Below are 22,329 nucleotides of genomic sequence, written 5' to 3'. Positions count from 1 at the left end.
AGAGAGATGGAGAGGCAGAGAGAGGGATGGCGAGATGGTGTGAGAGAGACAGAGGCATGGACAGAGGCAGAGAGAGAGAGAGGGAGAGACACTGAGAGCCAGAGAGAGAGAAGGAAACAGAGAGGGAGGGAGAGAGAGACAGAGAGGGAGAGACTGGGATTCAGAGGGTAACAGACAGGGAGAGACTGGGATTCAGAGGGTAACAGAGAGGGAAAGACTGGGATTCAGAGGGTAACAGAGAGGGAGAGACTGGGATTCAGAGGGTAATGGAGAGGGAGAGACTGGGATTCAGAGGGAGAGACTGGGATTCAGAGGGTAACGGAGTGGGAGAGACTGGGATTCAGAGGGTAACAGAGAGGGAGAGACTGGGATTCAGAGGGAGAGACTGGGATTCAGAGGGTAACGGAGTGGGAGAGACTGGGATTCAGAGGGTAACAGATAGGGAGAGACTGGGATTCAGAGGGTAACAGAGAGGGAGAGACTGTGATTCAGAGAGTAACAGAGGGAGAAGTAGAGATGAAGAGTGAAGATGGGAGAAAGACAAAGTGCAGTGTTCGTAACACATGGATAAAGAGGAACAGAGAGGTGAGACAGGGCTTGAGAGAGTAAAAGACAGAGGAAGGAGAGATAGAGATGGAGAGATTACCAGGAACATAAATCTCCAGCAGTCTCTTCATGCTGATCACTCCTTTTCTCTGGATGTGGCAGGATTGCAGAGCTCAGATCTGATCCGTTGGTTATGGGATCGCTTAGCTCTGTCTATCGCATGCTGCTTACGCAGTTTGGCACGCAGATAGTCCTGGGTTGTAGCTTCACCAGGTTGACACCTCATTTTGAGGTATGCCTGGTTCTGCTCCTGGCATGCCCCCCTGCACACTTCACTGAACCAGGGTTGGTCTCCTGGCTTGATGGTAATGGTAGAGTGGGGGATATGCCGGGCCATGAGGTTACAGATTGCCTTTCTTTCTGTCTGTCTGTCTGTCTCTCTTTCCCTCCTCTCTCAGAACATCAGTCATCCATTTTAGGTTTGTTCGCGCTGGCCATTTTATGTTACAGCAGCACTGGGACATTTATTTTAGAGACTGACTCCTCACTAATGCAGAGTTAGTGCTTTAAACGTGACAGAGAAACGGGTCCTGGGGTTCAGTTGAATGTAGCTTCTCATCCCGAAAATTCTTAGCAAATTTGTTTTTCAAATCAATTCCGCGACAACCTCAACAGGAGGAAAAACACCAACAAATGCAACAACAACCTCAACAGGAGGGAAAACACCAGCAAATGCAACAACAACCTCAACATGAGAAAAAACACCAACAAATGCAACAACAACCTCAACAGGAGAAAAAACACACCAACAAATGCAACAACAACCTCAACAGGAGAAAAAACACCAACAAATGCAACAATTTCAATAGGAAAAGAACAGCTTCCCGAGGACTAAAAAAACCTAACAATACAACAACTTCAGTAGGAGAAAAGCCACCAACAAATTCAAGATCATCAGAAGGGGAAAACACACCGATAAATAGGGCAGTGGCACAAGCTGTTGGAGGGACAGGAAATGGTTTACGAAGGGACAGATTATCTGATCACACCCGGGATGGTGGAATTGAGTATTTATTAAATGGTAAGAGATTAGAAAGCGTAGATGTACAAAGCGACCTGGGTGTCCCCTTCAATAAGTCACTGAAAACTAACATGCAGGTGCAGAATGCAATTCAGAAGGCTAATGGGATGTTAGTCTTTATCACAAGAGGACTTGAGTACAGGAGTAGTGAAGTCTTGCTTCAATCACATAGAAACTTGGTTAGACCGCACCTGGAGTACTGTGTGCAGTTTTGGTCCCCTTACCTGAGGAAGGATATTATTGCCAGAGAGGGAGTGCAATGAAGGTTCACCAGACTTGTTCCTGGGATGACGGGACTGTCCCATGGTGAGAGATTGGGGAAACTGAGAGACAGAGAGATAGAGACAGGGAGAGGCAGAGAGACAGAGGCAGAGAGAGAGAAATGGTGTGAGAGAGACACAAACAGAGTCATGGACAGAGAGAGAGAGGAGAGACAGAGAGAGAGCAACAGACAGAGAGACACAAAGAGAGAGAGAAACAGACAGAGAGAGACAGGAAGAGGTAGAGAGAGAGGCAGTGAGAGAGACAGAGACAGAGGGAGAGGGAGATAGAGGGGGAGAGTGAGATAGAGGGGGTGTGTGAGATTGAGGGGGAGTGTGAGATAGAAGGGGAGTGTGAGATAGAAGGGGAGAGTGAGATAGAAGGGGAGATTGAGATAGAGGGGGAGATGAGATAGAGGGGGTGGATGAGATAGAGGGGGTGTATGAGATAGAGGGGGAGTGTGAGATAGAGGGGGTGTGTGAAATTGAGGGGGAGAGGCAGATCGAGGGGGAGAGTGAGATGGAGGGGGAGAGTGAGATCGAGGGGAAGAGTGAGATAGAGGGGGAGAGTGAGATAGAGGGGGAGAGAGAGACAGAGAGAGAAGGAGTGACAGGGAGGGAAGGACAGATGGATGGATAGAGAGAGAGAGACAGAGAGAGAGACAGAGAGAGAGACAGAGAGAGGCAGAATCAGAGAGAGAAGGAGAGAGAGGGAGAGACAGAGAGGGAAAGGCAGTTGGAGAGAAAGAGAGCGAGACAGAGAGAGAGGCAGAGACGGAGATATAAGGAGAGAGAGGGAGTGACGGGGGGGTGGGGGAGAGAGAGATGGAGAGACAGAGAGAGAAGGAGAGAGATGGAGAGACAGAGAGGGAAAGACAGATGGTGAGACAGACAGAGAGAGAGTCAGATGGAACGAGAGAGAGGGCGTGACAGGGAGAGAAATACAGATGGAGGGACAGAGGGAGAGACAGAGAGAGAAGGAGAGAGATGGAGTGACAGGGAGGGAAAGACAAATGGAGGGACAGAGAGAGGGAAAGAGATAGAAGGAGAGAGAGGGAGAGTCAGGGAGGGAAAGACAGATGGAGGGACAGAGAGAAAGACAGAGACAGAAGGAGAGAGAGGTAGTGTCAGGGAGGGAAAGACAGATGGAGGGACAGAGAGAGAGAGACAGAGAGAGAAGGAGAGAGATGGAGTAATAGGGAGGGAAGGACAGATGGAGGGATAGAAGACAGACAGAGATAGAAGGAGAGAGCGGGAGTGACAGGGAGGGAAAGACAGGTGGATAAGGCAGTCAAGAAGGCATACAGCATGCTTGCCTTCATCGGTCAGGGCATAGAGTATAAAAATAGGCAAGTCATGTTGCAGCTGTACAGAACTTTAGTTTAGCCACACTTAGAATTCTGGTCGCCACACTACCAGAAGGACGTGGAGGCTTTGGAGAGGGTACCGAAGAGGTTTACCAGGATGTTGCCTTGTCTGGAGGGCATTAGCTATGAGGAGAGGTTGGATAAACTCGGATTGTTTTCACTGGAACGACGGAGGTGGAGGGGCGACATGATAGAGGTTTACAAAGTTATAAGAGGCATGGACAGAGTGGATAGTCAGAAGCTTTTTCCCAGGGGGAAGAGTCAGTTACTAGGGGACAGAGGTTTAACATGAGAGGGGCAAAGTTGAGAGGGGATGTGCGAGGCAAGTTCCTTCCACAGAGGGTGGTGAGTGCCTGGAACGTGTTGCCGGGGGAGGTGGTGGAAGCAGGTACCATAGAGACGTTTAAGAGGCATCTTGACAAATACATGAATAGGATGGGAATAGAGGGATAAAGACCACGGAAGTGCAGAAGGTTTTAGTTTAGGCAGGCATCAAGATCGGCACAGTATTGGAGGGCCAAATGGCCTGTTCCTGTTCTGTACTGTTCTTTGTTCTTTGACAGATGGAGGGACAGAGAGAGTGACAGAGAGAGAAGGAGAGAGAGGGAGAGATAGAGATGGAAAGACAGATGGAGGGACAGAGAGAGAGAGAGAGACAGAGAGAGAGGCAGAGACAGAGGTTGAAGCAGAGAGACGGAGAGACAGAGAGGGAAAGACAGATGGAGGGAGAGAGTGAGAGACAGAGAGAGAAGGAGGGAGATGGAGTGACAGGGAGGGAAGGATAGATGGAGGGACAGAGAGAGAGACAGAGAGAGAGGCAGAGACAGAGATCGAAGGAGAGAGGCAGAGACAGAGATAGAAGGATAGAGATGGAGAGACAGAGAGGGAAAGACAGATGGAAAGACAGAGAGAAAGAGGCAGAGATGGAAGGAGTGAGAGTGAGCGACAGGGAGGGAAAGACAGATTGAGAGACAGAGAGAGAGACAGAGAGAGAAGGAGTGACAGGGAGGGAAGGACAGATGGATGGATAGAGAGACAGAGAAAGATGGAGAGAGTGGGCATTACAGAGAGGGAAAGGCAGATGGAGGGAAAGAGAGAGAGACAGAGGGTGAGGCAGAGACAGAGATGGAAGGAGAGAGAGGGATTGTCAGGGGGTGGGGAAGGCAGATGAAGAGACAGAGAGAGAGAGAGACAGAGATAGAAGGAGAGAGAGGGAGCGACAGGAAGGCAAAGACAGATGAAGAGACAGAGATAGAGACAAAGAGAGAAGGAGAGAGATGGAGTGACAGGGAGGGAAGGATAGAGCGAAAGAGAGAGAGATAGAAGGAGAGAGAGAGAGTGACAGAGGGAGGGAACAACAGATGGAGGGACAGAGTGAGAGACAGAGAGAGATGGAGTGACAGGGAGGGACGGACAGATGGAGGGATAGAGAGAGAGGCAGAGATAGGCGGAGAGAGAGGGAGTGATGGGTGGAGAGACTGATGGAGAGACAGAGAGAGAGAGAGAGAAAGAGACAGAGAGAGGAGGGGAGAGTGAGAGCGACAGAGATGGAAAGACAGATGGAGAGAAAGAGAGAGAGAGTGAGGCAGATTTGGGAGAAGAGAGAGGGAGTGACAGAGAGGTTTCATAAAAATCTATCAAACTCAGATTTAAAAATTAACAAGTGTCTCAGCATCGATTGCTGTTTGTGGAAGAGACTTCCAAACTGATACCACACCTGGTGTGTTGAAGTGTTTCTTCATTTCACTCCTGAAATGTTTTTAGACTAAGTTTATATTTTTAGACTATGCCCCCACGTTGTAGACTCTGCAGCCAGTGGGAATTGTTACTCTCTGTCTACCCTATCAGTTTCCCTTATTACCTTGAAAACAATCAAATCACACCTGAGCCTTCAAAATTCCAGGGATACAGAGTAAAGCTCCAGCTACACTGTCCCATTAAATATTCCCAAGCCAAGCACAATGTTGGGTTTGACACAGAGTAAATTTCCCTCGACACTGTCCCATCACACACTCCCAGGGCAGGAACATCATGGGTTGGATACAGAGTGAATCTCACTCTACACTGTCCGATAGAGACAGAGAGAGAGACAGAAAGAGAGAAACAGAGAGATATAGACTGACAGGGTGACTGACAGAGAAAGAAGGATATTTAACAGGGGACACTGGAAGAGGAGGATGCAATTCAACCCCACAATCCTGTTCCGGCATCCAATGTGATCTTGGCTGATCTGTGATGTAACTTACACCATATATCCTGCCTTTGCCCCTTATCTCTTAATACCTTTGGTTAACAAGAATCTGTCAGTCACAGATTTAAAAATTAACCAATAAACCAGCATGAAGTTTGCACAACAAATATCATGAGGGTGTGATGGCTCCCACAGTGGAATAGCTTGCCGGATGTTTAAAATGGAGGCTATTCCTTCTGGATCATCAAACGTATCTGCGTATGCCCCAACTTCATCTGCATTTCCCCCTCTCCCGATGTTTTTTTCTTTCCATATCTATCTCTTTCGGCTTGTGGACACAGCAGTGAAGGATTACATCAAATTAATATATCTTACATTATCCTTTTTATCCACCTCAACAATCTCACTCTCTCCAACTTTGTCCCTCTCTACAGCCCTCTCTCCGCCTTCATAACTAACCCTCTCTCCCTCTGTCTCTCTCCTCGTGTCAGAGATAGCAGGAGGGAGAGACAGAGAGAGGAAGACAGAGAGAGAATGTTGAAGGAACTATACTCTATTCCTAAGCTGTGCTCAACCTGCTCTGGGAGTGTTTGATGGGCTACATTAATTGGCTGTGTACAGTCCTGTATGATGCTGTGAAGAAACACAGCTTGTTCAGTGTACAACGGGTCAAAGGGAACGATTCACTCCTGTCTGCTACTGGGAAGAGAGACTGACCTTAACATCAAGGCTGTGTTTGACCGAGTGTGACATCGAGGAGCCCGAGTAAAACTGAAGTCAGTGGGAATCCGCTGGTTGGAGTCATACCGAGCACAAAGGAAGATGGTTGTGGTTGTTGGAGGTCAATCATCTCAGTTCCAGGACATCACTGCAGGAGTTCCTCAGGGTAGTGTCCGAGGCTCAGCCATCTTCAGCTGAGATCCCAGGAGAGAATGCTGGAAATACTGAGCAGGTCAAGCAGCATCTGTGGAGAGAAAAACAGAGTTAGTGATTCAGCTCGATGCTTTCCAGATTTCCAGCATCCACAGTAATTTGCCTCAGATAATGAAGCAATCCACAGCCACATGCACCAAGACCCGGACAACATTCAGGTCTGGGCCGAACACTGGCAAGTAACATTCACGTCACACACGTGCCAGGCAATAACCATCTGCAACAAGAGAGAATCCAACCACCTCCCCTTGGCATTCAAAGCATTATCCCATCATTGAATCCCCCAGCGTCAACATCCTGGGGAAACATTGACATCAAACTTAACTGAACGAAACACATCAATAGTTTCTTCACCCAGTGGCTGGTGGGTGTTTGGAACTCACTGCCTGAAAGGATTGGTATAAAATGGATGGTTGATGGCCGGCACAGACTGGGCGGGCCGAAGGGCCTGTATCAGTGTTGTATCACTCTATGACTCTAAAGGATGGTAGAGGCAGAAACCCTCATCACACTTAAAACAATCTCTTGGACATTCACTTCTCCATATTTAAAATGGGTATGGAATAACTCTCCTCGTCTGCACTGCCCCATGAAACAATCTCAGAGAAGCTACAGCACAGGTTAGAAACAGAGCACAGTTCAGTTTAAACTGTCCCTCGAGTGTCGGATTAACCCGGGTCACTCACTGTGCCCGGCTCAGCCTCAAGACTCACCTGCCTCAGTCACTGAGACGCTCCTGTATCACTTGACTTAATGGAAGTGGATGCCGGGTTTGGGAGCAGGACAGGCACACGGGATTAGGACGACTGCTCATGTGGAGGATAAGCATCAGTAATCCCTCAGAGAACCAGAACAGACCAGCGAGACTCAGAAAAGGAAACTTGTGTTGAATTTGTGAGTCTTGCATTGTGGAATGCTTTCGTATTTGGTGAGAATGTTGAGCCAGTGACATTTTGCCCCAGTGGGATGAATAGATACTATATGACTTGATTACAACAGTAAGGTACCGTGTGTACTATAAACATGGACTGAAATAACAATGTAACTGATCAATTTTCAGCTGAATACTATGACAACAGTTATACCTGATATCCTGTTATATATGTGCTGCGATACCTGCTATATGAGAGAATGTACATACGACACGATGGGATGAAGTCAAAGTGGCCACTCTTTATATTTTTAGACTATGCCCCAAGTTCCTGACTCCGCAGCCAGTGGGAATATTTACTCTCAGTCCACCCTATCAGTTTCCCTTATTATTTTGTCAACCTTCATCAAATCACCCAATAACCTTCCGGGTGAAAAATCTTTTCCTCAAATCCCATCTAAACCTCCTGCCCCTTAGCTTCAATCTATGCCCCCTGGTTATTGACCCCTCCGCGAAGGGAAAATGTTTCTTCCTATCTAACCTATCAATGCCCCTCATAATTTTGTACACCTCAATCAGGTCCCCCCTCAGCCTTCTCTGCTCGAAGGAAAACAACTCCAGCCTTTTCAGTCTCTCTTCATAGCTGAAATGCTCCAGCCCAGGTAACATCCTGGTCAATCTCCTCTGCATCCTCTCCAGTGCAATCACATCCTTCCTATAGTGTGGTGCCCAGAACTGTGCAAAGTACTCCAGCTGTGACCAAACCAGTGTTTTATACATATCCATCATAACCTCCCTGTTCTTATATTCTATGCCTCAACTAATAAAGGCAAGTATCCCATATACCTTCCTAACCACCTTGTCTACCTGCGCTGCAGCCTTCAGTGATCTATGGACAAGTACACCAAGATCCCTCTGACACTCTGTACTTCCTCTGATCCTACCATTCATTGGATATTCCCTAGCCTTGTTAGTCCTTCCAAAATTCTATGTAACCTAACCTATGTATAATCTTTAATCTTGCAGTGCATGTGTAATGTTTAATTTCTGAAAGCCAGACAGAGTAAAGCTTAACGTACTCCAAAAAACTCCAGACTTTTGGCATTTATTACCTTATCGGGTCAAATCTGTCGTTACGTTGGACTAGACTTGTGAATAATTCTTTTTAAGTTGTTTTTCCGACAGTACGAGTGTAAATCGATTTTCAGCATCCCATCATATAATATCTTTTGCTGTCTACATCACTGTGATCATGTCTGAATACAGACATAAAATAGCCACAAATTTCGCTATTTATTCCGGTGCAGACAGGTGAAGTGTTTATTTTGTCTGTGATTTAACTCGACCCCCAATGATAACCAACATGGTGGGAGAGAGTGATAGACAGAGAGAGAGGAACAGAGGTAGAGTATCAGAGAGATAGGAAGAGATAGAAATGGAGAGAGAACAGAGAGATAGTGAGGAATAGATACATAAGCAGAGAGATAGAAAGTGCCAGGAGACCCTGAGCCACTTTAGAAGCAGGGGGACGGGGAGACAGGCTGTGTGGAGACCCTGGGGTAACGTTATAGATAGACAGGGTAGATGCAGGTAAGATGTTTCTCCTGGTTGAGGAGTCTAGAACCAGGGGACACAATTACAAAATAAGGGGGAAGCCACTTGGGACAGAGATGAGGAGAAATGTCATTACTCAGAGGGTTGTGAATCTTAGGAATTCTCTATCCCAGAGGGCTGTGGAAGCTCAGTCATTGAGTATGTTTAAAGCAGAGATTGACAGATTGCTGAATACCAATGACATAAAGGGTATGAGGATAGTCTGGGAAAAACACATTGAAGTGGATGATCAGCCATGATAGTATTGAATGGCGGAGCAGGCTCGATGGGCTGAATGGCCTACTCCTGTTCCTATATTCCAAAGCTGCCGAAATAGTTTCTCTCAAACTACCCCATCAGTTCCCCTTAATATCGCAACAACTTTGATCAAATCACCCTGATCCTCCTAAATTCCAGGGAATCAATCCCCAGTTTGCGTAATATCACCTTGTAATTTAACCCTTGGAGTCCAGTTATCATTCTGGTAAATCTACACTGCACTCAAATGGACACAAACCCCTCCAGTCTCTTTGAACCTCCAGTGTTTCTATCTTTTCACCATTAATAAAGTACTCTGTTCTGGTCTTTTTAACTGACATTGAAATCTATCTACCACAGTTTTAACCATTCACTTCAGATATCTCTTTGCATTGTTCTGCTTCCAGCTACACTGCTTACAATGCTGCCTATTTTTGTGTCATTGGTAAACTTGGGTATGTTGCATTCTACCACATCATCTTAAATCGTTAATAAATACAGCAAAACTGAGACACACACATGGGCTTTGCACTAGTAGACAGGAGTGGACCATTCCATCCTAGAGGTTTTTTAATTCCAGATTTATGTTTATTTTTAGAAAAAACAAAATTCAAATTCACAACAGCCCTGTGTGGGATTTGAACTCCTACTTTTTCAATCATCAGCTCAGGCCTTCAAATTAAAACCCATAAAAAGAGATTCATTTTCCTACTGCTGCTGTGTGACTGACTGAGGTTTTGTATATTGTTCCCTTCTCCTCTTCTTCCATGTGTTTGAAGTCTTTGAAGTTTGTCAGACATTGGTAAACTACTTCATGTGGTGTTCTGTAAATACCTTCAATTCTGTGTATCTGCAAGGGACACAATTCAAATTCTCACCTTATTGCATCAACCAAAACCTGCAGGTCCATTCAAACAACTCTATTTCCTGTCTCTGCAAAGATAGCTCACACTTCCACAATGCAGGAATGTCTGAATGCAAACAGCTTTTGACACATTTCCCAACACGTTTGCCAACACTTTTCAGGATGAATTTAAATTCAACACTCAGATTGCCATCCCCAACTTGAGCTTTTGGGGAGAACAGGTAACATTGATGAAATCCCTGATTTATCTGTCCTGTCACCCATTCTAACATTGTACCATTTAGTTTATGTCACTCGTCTTCCTTCCAAAATGCATCACTTCACATTTCTCAGCATTGAAGTTAACCTGCCCTGTGTCTGTCCAATGATAGGTTGGATAGTAAGCTGTCAAGAGGACATAAAGTGGCTGCAAAGAGATTTCCAGAGGTGAAGTGAGTGAGCAAAAAATTGGCAGATGGAGTATAATGTGGGAAAATGTGAGCTTGTCCACTTTAGCAGGAAGAATAAAAATCAGTATATTATTGAAATGGAGAGAGACTGCAGAACTGTCCGGTACAGAGGGATCTGGATGTCCTGGTACATGAATCACAAAATGTTACCGTGTAGCTGCAGCAAGTGATTCGGAAGGCAAATGGAATGTTGTTGTTTATTGCAAGGTGAATAGAATATCAAAGTAGGGAAGTGTTGCTACAGCTGTACAGGGCATAAGTTAGACGACGTCTGCAGGATTGTGGACACTTTTGGTCTCCTTACTGAAGGAATTACATAATTGCATTCGAAGTAGTTCAGAGAAGGTTCACTGGGCTGATTCCTGGGATGAAGGGGTTATCTTATGAGGAAAGGTTGAACAGGTTGGGTCTATACCCACTGGAGTTTAGAAGAATGAGAGGTGATCTGAGTGAAACATCTCAGGTCCCGAGGGGACTGGACAGGGTGGATGCTGAGAGGATGTTTCCCCTTGTTGGAGAGACTAGAACTAGAGGACACAGTTTAAAAATTAGGGACGTCCCATTTAAAATTGAGATGAGGAGAAATGTGTTTCTCTCAGAGGGGGGTAAGTCTGTGGAATTCTCTTTCCCAGAGAGCAGTGGAGGCTGGATAATTTAATATATTCAAGGCTGAGTTCGATAGATTTTTGATCAATTAGGGAGTCAAGGGTTATGGGACACAGACAGGAAAGTGGAGTTGAGCTCACAATCAGATCAGCCATTGAATGGCAGAGCAGGCTCAAGGGGCCGAATGGCCTACTCCTGCTCCTAATTCATTTGTTCTTGTGTGTTCCATTTCACCAGAAATACTCTCTCCTCCTGAAGTCTGCGACTAGTCCCTTCCCTGTTTATTACATTGCAGATGTCACAAACATTGAAGTTATGCCCTGTAAACACAAGTCCAAGTCATTGGTATATATCTAAAAGATCAGTGATACTAATATAAACCTCCACTGTATACCTCCCTCCAGTCTGAAACAACCATTGTCCACTCTCTCAGCCAATGTCGTATCCACTCAGCCACAGCCCCTTTCATCCCTGGAGCACCAATATTGCTAACTGGTCAATTAGGAGGCACCATTAAGTCCTCCCCATGAGGACCCTGGTCCCAGACCTCTCTGTTTCCACTCTCCCATCAACATTCCCCAGACAGGTACAGCATGGATTAGATACAGAGTAATGCTCCTTCTACACTGTCCCATCCAACAGTCCCAGGACAGGAACATCATGGGGTGGTTACAGAGTGAATCTCACTCTACACTGTCCGAAACAGACAGAGAGAGAGAGATAATGAGAGAAATAGAGAGAGACACAGACAGACAGGGTGACTGAGAGTGAAAGAAGGATATTTAACATCAGACATAGGAAGATGAGGAGGCAATTTAACCCCTCGACCCTGTTCCTTCATTCAGTGATATAATGGCTGATCTGTGATGTAACTTACACCATATATCCCACCTTTGCCCCTTATCTCTTAATACCTTTGGTTTACAAGAATCTATCAATCTCAGGTTTAAAAATTAACCAATAAGCCAGCATGAAATTTCCACAAACAATATCATGAGGGTGTGATGGTTCCCACCGTGGAATAGTTGGCTGAATATTTAAAATAGAGACAGAGAGAGAGACAGAGATAGGAGAGAGAGGGAGAGACAGATGGAGGAACAGAGAGACAGAGATGGAAGGAGAGAGAGGGAGTGACAGGGAGGGAAAGACAGACGGAGAGACAGAGAGAGAGAGACGGAGATAGAAGGAGAGAGAGGGAGAGACAGAGAGGGAAAGACAGACGGAGAGACAGAGAGAGACAGGGGAAGATGGAAGCAGAGAGTGGGAGTGTCAGGGAGGGACAGACAGATGGAGGGACAGAGAGAGAGACAGGGAGAGAGATGGAGTGACAGGGAGGGAAGGACAGATGGAGGGATAGAGAGAGAGAGAGAGACAGAGATAGAAGGAGAGAGAGGGAGAGACAGAGAGGGAAAGCCAGATGGAGAGACAGAGAGAGAGAGGCAGAGATGGAAGGAGAGAGAGAGAGAGACAGAGAGGTAAAGACAGATGGAGGGACAAAGTGAGAGACAGAGATAGAAGTAGTGAGAGGGAGTGTCAGGAAGGGAAAGACAGATGGAGGGACACAGTGAGAGACAGAGAGAGAAGGTGACAGATGGAGTGACAGGGAGGTGAGGACAGATGGAGCGATAGAGAGAAAGAGACAGAGATAGAAGGAAAGAGAGGGAGTGACAGGGCAGGGAAAGACAGATGGTGGGACAGAGAGAGAGACAGAGAGAGAGGCAGAGATGGAGATAGAAGGAGAGAGAGGGAGTGACAGGGGGTGGGGAAGGTAGATGGAGAGACAGAGAGAGAGACAGAGAGAGAGAGAGAGGCAGAGATGGAAGGAGAGAGAAGGACAAACAGACAGGGAAAGACAGATGGAGGGACAGAGAGAGAGACAGAGAGACAGAGAGACAGAGAGAGAGGCAGAGATTGAAGGGGAGAGAGGGAGTGACAGGGAGGGAAAGACAGATGGAGGGACAGAGAGAGAGAGAGAGACAGAGAGAGAAGGAGAGAGACGGTGTGACAGGGAGGGAAGGACAGATGGAGAGACAGAGAGAGAGAGACAGAGAGAGAAGGAGAGAGACGGTGTGACAGGGAGGGAAGGACAGATGGAGAGACAGAGAGAGAGAGCGTCAGATTGAGAAGGAGAGACAGGGAGTGAGAAGGAGGGAAAGACAGATGGAGGGACAGCGAGGGAGAGACAGAGATAGAAGGAGAGAGAGGGAGTGACAGGGAGGGAAAGACAGATGGAGGGACAGAGAGAGAGAGACAGAGAGAGAGAGCGTCAGATTGAGAAGGAGAGACAGGGAGTGATAAGGAGGGCAAGACAGATGGAGGGACAGAGAGAGAGAGACAGAGATAGAAGCAGAGAGAGGTAGAGACAGAGGGGGAAAGACAGATGGAGGCACAGAGAGAGAGAGAGACAGAGATGGAAGGAGAGAAAGGGAGTGACAGGGAGGGAAGGACAGATGGAGAGACAGAGAGAGAGACAGAGAGAGAAGGAGAGAGACGGTGTGACAGGGAGGGAAAGGCAGATGGAGGGACAGAGAGAGAGACAGAGAGAGATGGAGAGAGTGGGAGAGACAGAGAGGGAAAGGCAGATGGAGAGGCAGAGATAGAGACAGAGAGAGAAGGAGAGAGTGGGAGAGACAGAGAGGGAAAGACACATGGAGGGACAGAGAGAGAGAGAGAGGCAGAGATAGAAGGGGAGAGAGGGAGGGAAAGACAGATGGAGAGACAGAGAGAGAGAGAAAAAGAGAGAGAGGCAGAGTTAGAAGGAGAGAGAGGGAGTGTCAGGGAGGGAAAGACAGATGGAGGGACACAGAGAGAGAGACAGAGAGAGAAGGAGAGAGACGGTGTGACAGGGAGGGAAGGACAGATGGAGAGACGGAGAGAGAGAGCGTCAGATTGAGAAGGAGAGACAGGTAGTGACAGGGAGGGAAAGACAGATGAAGGAACAGAGAGGGAGAGACAGAGATAGAAGGAGAGAGAGGGAGTGATAGGGAGGGAAAGACAGATGGAGGCACAGAGAGAGAGAGACAGAGATAGAAGGAGTGACAGGGAGTGACAAGGAGGGAAAGACAGATGGAGGGACAGAGAGAGAGAGACAGAGATAGAAGGAGAGAGAGGTAGAGACAGACGGGGAAAGACAGATGGAGGCAGAGAGAGCGAGAGAGACAGAGACAGAAGGAGAGACAGGGAGTGACAGGGAGGGAAAGACAGATGGAGGGACAGAGAGAGAGAGAGAGGGAGAGATGTTAGGAGAGAGAGTGATTGACAGGGAAGGAAAGACAGATGGAGGGCCAGAGAGAGAGAGAAAGATAGGAGAGAGTGGGAGAGACAGAGAGGGAAAGGCAGATGGAGGGACAGAGAGAGAGACAGAGAGAGAAGGAGAGAGTGGGAGAGACAGAGAGGGAAAGACAGATTTCGAGACAGAGAGAGAGACAGTGATAGAAGGAGAGAGAGGCAGTGACAGAGAGGGAAAGACAGATGGAGAGACAGAGAGAGAGACAGAGATCTCTCCCGATGTTTCTGTCTCCATACCTATCTCTTAAATGTTTGTGCACACAGCAGTGAAGGATTACATCAAATTAATTTCTCTTACATTCTCCCTTTCAATCGACCCCGCAATCTCTCTCTCTCTCTCCAACCTTGTCCCTCTCCACAACACTCTCTCTGTCTGCATATCTAACCCTCTCTCCCTCTGTCTCTCTCCTCGTGTCAGAGATAGCAGGAGCGAGAGACAGAGAGAGGAAGACAGAGAGAGAATGTTGAAGGAACTATACTCTATTCCTAAACTGTGCTGAACCTGCTCTGGGAGTGTTTGATGGGCTACATTAATCGGCCGTGCACAGTCCTGTATCAGGCTGTGAAGAAGCACAGCTTGTTCAGTGTACAACGGGTCAAAGGGAACGATTCACTCCTGTCTGCTACTGGGAAGAGAGACTGACCTTAACATCAAGGCAGCGTTTGACCGAGTGTGACATCGAGGAGACAGAGTCAAACTGAAGTCAGTAGGAATCTGCTGGTTGGACTCATACCGAGCACAAAGGAAGATGGTTGTGGTTGTTGGAGGTCAATCATCTCAGTCCCAGGACATCACTGCAGGAGTTCATCAGGGTAGTGTCCGAGGCTCAACCATCTTCAGCTGAGATCACAGGAGAGAATGCTGGAAATACTGAGCAGGTCAAGCAGCATCTGTGGAGAGAAAAACAGAGTTAGTGATTCAGCTCGATGCTTTCCAGATTTCCAGCACCCACAGTATTTTGCCTCAGATAATGAAGCAATCCAGAGCCACATGCACCGAGACCCAGACAACATTCAGGCTTGGGCCGACCAGTGGGAAGTAACATTCATGTCACACAAGTGCCAGGCAATGACCATCTGCAACAAGAGAGAATCCAACCACCTCCCCTTGGCATTCAAAGCATTATCCCATCGCTGAATCCCCCAGCGTCAACATCCTGGGCAAACATTGACATCAAACTTAACAGAACGAAACACATCAATAGTTTCTTCACCCAGTGGCTGGTGGGTGTCTGGAACTCACTGCCTGAAAGGATTAGGATAAAATGGGTGGTTTTTGGCTGGCACAGCCTGGGCGGGCCGAAGGGCTTGTATAAGGGCTGTATCTCTCTCTGACTCTAAAGGATAGTAGAGGCAGAAACCCTCATCACATTTAAAACAATCTCTTGGACATTCACTTCTCTATATTTAAAATGGGTAAGGAATAATTCTCCTCGTCTGCACTGCCCCATCAAACACTCTCAGAGAAGGTACAGCACGGGTTAGATACAGAGTAAAGCTCCATTTAAACTGTCCCTGGAGTGTCGGATTAACCCGGGTCACTCACTGTGCCCGGCTCAGCCTCAAGACTCACCTGCCTCAGTCACTGAGACGCTCCTGGATCACTTGCCTTAATGTAAGCGGATGCCGGGTTTGGGAGCAGGACAGGCACACGGGATTAGGACGACTGCTCATGTGGAGGATAAGCATCAGTAATCCCTCAGAGAATCAGAACAGGCCAGTGAGACTCAGAAAAGGAAACTTGTGTTGAATTTGTGAGTCTTGCATTGTGGAAAGTTTTAGTATTTGGTAAGAATGTTGAGCCAGTGACATTTTGCCCCAGTGGGATGAATAGATACTATATGACTTTATTACAACAGTAAGGTACCGTGTGTACTGTAAATATGGACTGAAATAACAATGTAACTGATCAATTTTCAGCTGAATTTTATGACTACAGTGAGACCTGCAATCCTGTGAGAATGTACATAAGACACGATGGCATGAAGTCAAAGTGGCCACTGTTGAATTTGCTAGCTTGATCTTTGTGGGAACACAAGGGTTAAGTAACTTAAAACAATTAAATGGTCAATTCACTTGTTTAAGTAATCACTCAACAGAAATGGGTCTGGAATGTCCTATGTGCTGCATTCCTACTCCGACATCTACTCTGTCAGGACCCCTCATGATTTTGAACACCTCTATCAAATCTAATCTCAAGTTTCTCTTCTCTATGGAGAACAACCCCAGTTTCTCCAATCTATCCACGTAACTGAAGTCTCTCATCCCTGGAACCTTGCTCGTGAGTCTTTTCTGCATCCTCTCTAAAGCCCCCACATCCTTCCGAAAGTACGGTGTCCAGAATTGGACACAATACTAGATGAGGATGAAGCAGTGTTTTATCAAGCTTCATCATAACCTCCTTGCTTTTATACTCTAAGCCTCCATTTACAAAGCCGAGGATCCCATTTGCCTTTTAACCACTTTCTTAACTAGCTCTGCGACCTTCAATTTGTGCACAGACATCCCCAGGTCTCTCTGTTCCTGCACCCACTTCCTTCTGTTCTTAGGTTGCCATAACACAGAGGGACAGGAGGACAGGGAGGTCTAGATATAATGAGGGGGAGAGAGAGCAAACAAACAGGAAACACATATGGGAACACCACCACCTGCAAGTTTCCCTTCCAGTTTCACACCATCCTGACTTGGAACTATATCACCATTCCTTCACTGTCACTAGGTCAAAATCCTGGATCTCACTTCCTAACAGCACTGTGGGTGTACCTACCCCACATGGACTGCAGCGGTTCAAGAAGGTTCAACGGCAATTGGTGATGGGCAATAAAATGCTGGCATAGCCAGTAATGAACACATCCAACAAATGAATAAAAAATAATAACAATTTGGCACCAAGTCACTAAAGGAGATATTGAACTGGACACAAGAACTCAAGAAGTAGGAGCAGGAGTAGGCCATTCAGCCCCTCGAGCCTGCCCTGCCATTCAATAAGATCATGACTGATCTGTCCCAACACTCAACTCCTCTTTCAGGCCTGCTCTGCAGAACCGTCGACTCCCTGAGAGGTTTGAGAACAAATATTTTCCCACGAAGACAAACAGGGTGAGACTCCCAAATCTAGAGCCTCTTAGATAGCAAGAATCAAACCAGGTAGAATAAGGCACAAAAGGGAAGCTTATGTCAGATATCGAGAACTCAATACCACAGAAAGCCGAGAGGAGTGAAGAAAGTGCAGGGGTGAAATTAAAAATCAAATTAGGAAAGCAAAAATATAGTCAGAAAATAATATTACCAAGTAAAATCAAGGAAAGCACAAAGATGTTTTATAAATACATGAAGAGCAAAGAGGATAACTAAGGATAGAGTATTAGGGACCAAAAAGGGAATGTGTGTATGGAGGTGGGAGATGTGGGCATGGTTCTTCATGAATACTTTGTCTCCGTCTTTATAAAAGAGGGGGAACTATGCAGACATTGTAGTTAAAGAGGAGGAGTGTGAAATATTGGATGGGATAAACAGGGTGAGAGGGAAATATTAAGGTGTTTAGCATCTTTGAAAGTGAATAAATGGTCAGGCCTGGATGCATTGGAATCAGTTCAGAGAAGGTTCACTAGGCTGATTCCTGGGATGAAGGGGTTATCTTATGAGGAATAGTTGAACAAGTTGGGCCGATACTCATTGGAGTTTAGAAGAATGAGAAGTGATCTTATTGAAACATACAAGATTCTGAGGGGACTTGACAGGGCGGATGTTGGGAGGATGTTTCCCTTGTGGAGGAGTCTTGAACTAGGGGGCACCGTTTAAAAATAAAGTGTCTGCCATTTAAGACTGAGCTAAGGAAGACTTCTTTCTCCCAGAGGTTGGTTAGGCTTTGGAATTCTCTTCCCCAGAGAGCAGTGGAGGTTGGGTCAATGAATTTACATGGGAGTCAAGGGTTATGGGGGGCAGGCAGGAAAATGGAGTTAAAGTCACTATCAGATCAATCATGATCATATTGACGGACAGAACAGGCTCAAGAGGCTGAATGGCCTGCTCCTGCTCCTATTTCTTCGGATCGAGTGTATAAATTGGAGGGTTTGCTCTCCACTTTTTAAACCATTTTTATAGCAGAGACAGGTCCATGTGTAATATAAACAGAGACAGGGTCTTGTGGAGACCTAACTAGGGCATTGATAACTGAGACTAGTGTAAAAGGTATCAAGGATACAGAATTCTAAATATACATTCAGGGGAAGTTTTTTAGGCCAGTCCGTAGCAAGGTCAACAAGAGATGGGTCAGTTTGACACTTAGTTTTAGGGAATGAAGCTGGGCCAGTGGAAGGCGATTTAGAAAAGGTGGACTGGAAAACGCTACTTGAAGGTAAATCAGTGTCAGAGCAGTGAGATTGAATCATTTCATCCTGGAGGATTTATTATTCCAGAGTTATTTTTTATTTTCAGAGAAATTCAAATTCACAAGAGCCCAATGTGGGATTTGAACTCCGACTTTTTCAGTCATTAGCTCAGGCTTTCAGATTACAAACTGTAAAAGACATTCACCTTCCTCCTGTTGTGACCTGACTGTCTCAGCTTTTGTGTATTGTCTCCAATCTTGTTCTTTCATGTGTCTGAAGACTTTGATGTTATTCAGACATTGGTAAACCACTTCATTCTCTCAGGTGATCGGCCTAAATACCTTCAGGGACACAATCCACAATCTAATTCACACCCTATTCAAGCAACAAAAATCTTCAACTCCATTGAGACACCCCGATATGCTGTCCCTGCAAAGATAACTGACAGTTCCACAATGCAGAAATGTCCGAATGAGAAACCACATTTACCTGACACAATCCAAGCTCCAAATTGAATCATTAAGATATCGAAAATACCACAGAAATGTGACTTGTTCCTTGTAACAGTGAGACTGAAACATTTCAGGGTACTATTCAACCAAGAAGGTTTCCGAGAAAAGTCAGGATCAGGATTGAAAGAGAAAGAGAGACAGTAAAAAGGGGGGAGTGAGAGAGGGGGTAGAGAGAGAGAGAGAGAGAGAGACACGGTCAGCTCCTGGATGGGGAAGGATTCTCTGTTCCTTCACCCATTTTAACATTGTACCATTTAGTTTAGACAGAGAGACATAGACTGACAGGGTGACTGACAGAGAAAGAAGGATATTTAACATCGGATATTGGATGCAATTTAACCCCACAACCCTGTTCCGGAATTCAATGAGATCAGGGCTGATCTGTGATCTATCTTACACCATATATCCTGCCTTTGCCCCTTATCTCTTACTATCTTTGCTTCACAAGAATCTATCAATCACAGGTTTAAAAATTAACCAATAATCCAGCATGAAATTTCCACAAACTATATCATGAGGGTGTGATGGCTCCCACAGTGGAATAGCTCACTGGATGTTTAAAATGGAGGCTATTTCTTCTGGATCATCAAAAGTATCTGCCTGGGCCCCAACATCATCGACATTTCCCCCTCTCCCGATGTTTTTTTTCTCTCCATATCTATCTCTTATATGTTTGTGTCCACAGCAGTGAAGGATTACATCAAATTAAAATCTCTTACATTATCCTTTTCATCCACCTCAGCAATCTCTCTCTCTCCAACTTTGTCCCTCTCTACAGCCCTCTCTCTGCCTTCATAATTAACCCTCTCTCCCTCTGTCTCGGTCCTAGTGTCAGAGATAGCAGGAGGGAGAGACAGAGAGAGAATGTTGAAGGAACTGTACTCTGTTCCTAAGCTGTGCTGAACCTGTTCTGGGAGTGTTTGATGGGCTACATTAATCGGCTGTGTACAGTCCTGTATCAGGCTGTGAAGAAGCACAGTTTGTTCAGTGTACAACGGGTCACAGGGAACGATTCACTCCTGTCTGCTACTGGGAAGAGAGACTGACCTGAACATCAAAGCAGTGCTTGACCGAGTGTGGCATCCAGGAGCCTGATGGACAGATGGAGGGACAGAGAGAGAGACAGAGACAGAGACAGAGAGAGAAGGAGAGGGAGGGAGAGACAGAGAGGGAAAGACAGATGGAGAGACAGAGATAGAAGGAGAGAGAGGGAGAGACAGAGAGGGAAAGAGATGGAGGGACAGAGAGAGAGAGAGAGAGACAGAGAGAGAGGCAGAGAGAGAGAGAGAAGGAGAGAGACGGAGAGAAAGAGAGGAAAAGACAGATGGAGGGGCAAATAAAGAGACAGAGAGAGGAGAGAGATGGAGAGACAGAGAGTGAAAGACAGATGGAGGGACAGAGTGAGAGGCAGACAGAGATAGAAGGAGAGAGATGGAGAGACAGAGCGGGAAAGACAGATGGAGGGACAGAGTGAGAGGCAGACAGAGATAGAAGGAGAGAGAGGGAGTGACAGGGAGGGAAAGACAAATGGGAGACAGAGAGAGAGAGACAGCGATAGAAGGAGAGAGAGGGAGTGTCAAGTTGGGAAAAACAGGTGGATAAGGTAGTCAAGAAGGCATACAGCATGCTTGCCTTCATTGGTCGGGGCATAGAGTATAAAAATAGGCAAGTCATGTTGCAGCTGAACAGAACTTTAGTTAGGCCACACTTAGAATTCTGGTCGTCACACTACCAGAAGGACGTGGAGGCTTTGGAGAGGGTACCAAAGAGGTTGACCAGGATGTTGCCTGGTCTGGAGGGCATTAGCAATGAGGAGAGGTTGGATAAACTCAGATTGTTTTCACTGGAACGACGGAGGTGGAGGGGCGACATGATAGAGGTTTACAAAGTTATAAGTGGCATGGACAGAGTGGATAGTCAGAAGCTTTTTCCCAGGGTGGAAGAGTCAGTTACTAGGGGACAGAGGTTTAAGGTGAGAGGGGCAAAGTTTAGAGGGGATGTGCGAGGCAAGTTCCTTACACAGAGGGTGGTGAGTGCCTGGAACGTGTTGCCGGGGGAGATGGTGGAAGCAGGTACCATAGAGACGTTTAAGAGACATCTTGACAAATACATGAATAGGATGGGAATAGAGGGATACGGACCCCGGAAGTGCAGAAGGTTTTAGTTCAGGCAGGCATCAAGATCGGCGCAGTTTTGGAGGGCCGAATGGACTGTTCCTGTGCTGTACTGATCTTTGTTCTTTGACAGATGGAGGGACAGAGAGAGAGACAGAGCGAGAAGGAGAGAGAGGGAGAGACAGAGAGGGAAAGACAGATGGAGGGACAGAGTGAGAGAGACAGAGAGAGAAGGAGAGAGAGGGAGTGACAGGGAGGGACGGACAGATGGAGGGATAGAGAGAGAGACAGAGAGAGAGGCAGAGACAGAGATAGAAGAAGAGAGACGGAGAGACAGAGAGGGAAAGACAGATGGAAGGAGGGAGTGATAGACAGAGAGAGAAGGAGAGAGATGGAGTGACATGGAGGGAAGGATAGATGGAGGGACAGAGAGAGACAGAGAGATAGGCAGAGACAGAGATAGAAGGAGAGAGATGGAGAGACAGAGAGGGAAAGACAGATGGAGGGACAGAGAGAGAGACAGAGAGAGAGGCAGAGACAGAGATAGAAGAAGAGAGACGGAGAGACAGAGAGGGAAAGACAGATGGAGGGAGGGAGTGAGAGACAGAGAGAGAAGGAGAGAGATGGAGTGACAGGGAGGGAAGGATAGATGGAGGGACAGAGAGAGAGACAGAGAGAGAGGCAGAGACAGAGATAGAAGGAGAGAGATGGAGAGACAGAGAGGGAAAGACAGATGGAGGGATAGAGAGAGAGAGACAGAGAGAGAGGCAGAGACAGAGATAGAAGGAGAGAGATGGAGTAACAGAGAGGGAAAGGCAGATGGAGGGAAAGAGAGAGAGACAGAGAGAGAGGCAGAGACAGAGATGGAATGAGAGAGAGGTAGTGTCAGGGGGTGGGGAAGGCAGATGAAGCGACAGAGAGAGAGAGGCAGAGATAGAAGGAGAGAGAGGGAGGGACAAGAAGGGAAAGACAGATGGAGAGACAGAGATAGAGACAAAGATAGAAGGAGAGAGATGGAGTGACATGGAGGGAAGGATAGATGGAGGGACAGAGCGACAGAGAGA

This window comes from Heterodontus francisci, unplaced genomic scaffold (assembly GCF_036365525.1).
Source record: "Heterodontus francisci isolate sHetFra1 unplaced genomic scaffold, sHetFra1.hap1 HAP1_SCAFFOLD_62_2, whole genome shotgun sequence".
Lineage (NCBI taxonomy): Eukaryota > Metazoa > Chordata > Chondrichthyes > Heterodontiformes > Heterodontidae > Heterodontus > Heterodontus francisci.
This window is presented reverse-complemented; position numbering follows the sequence as displayed.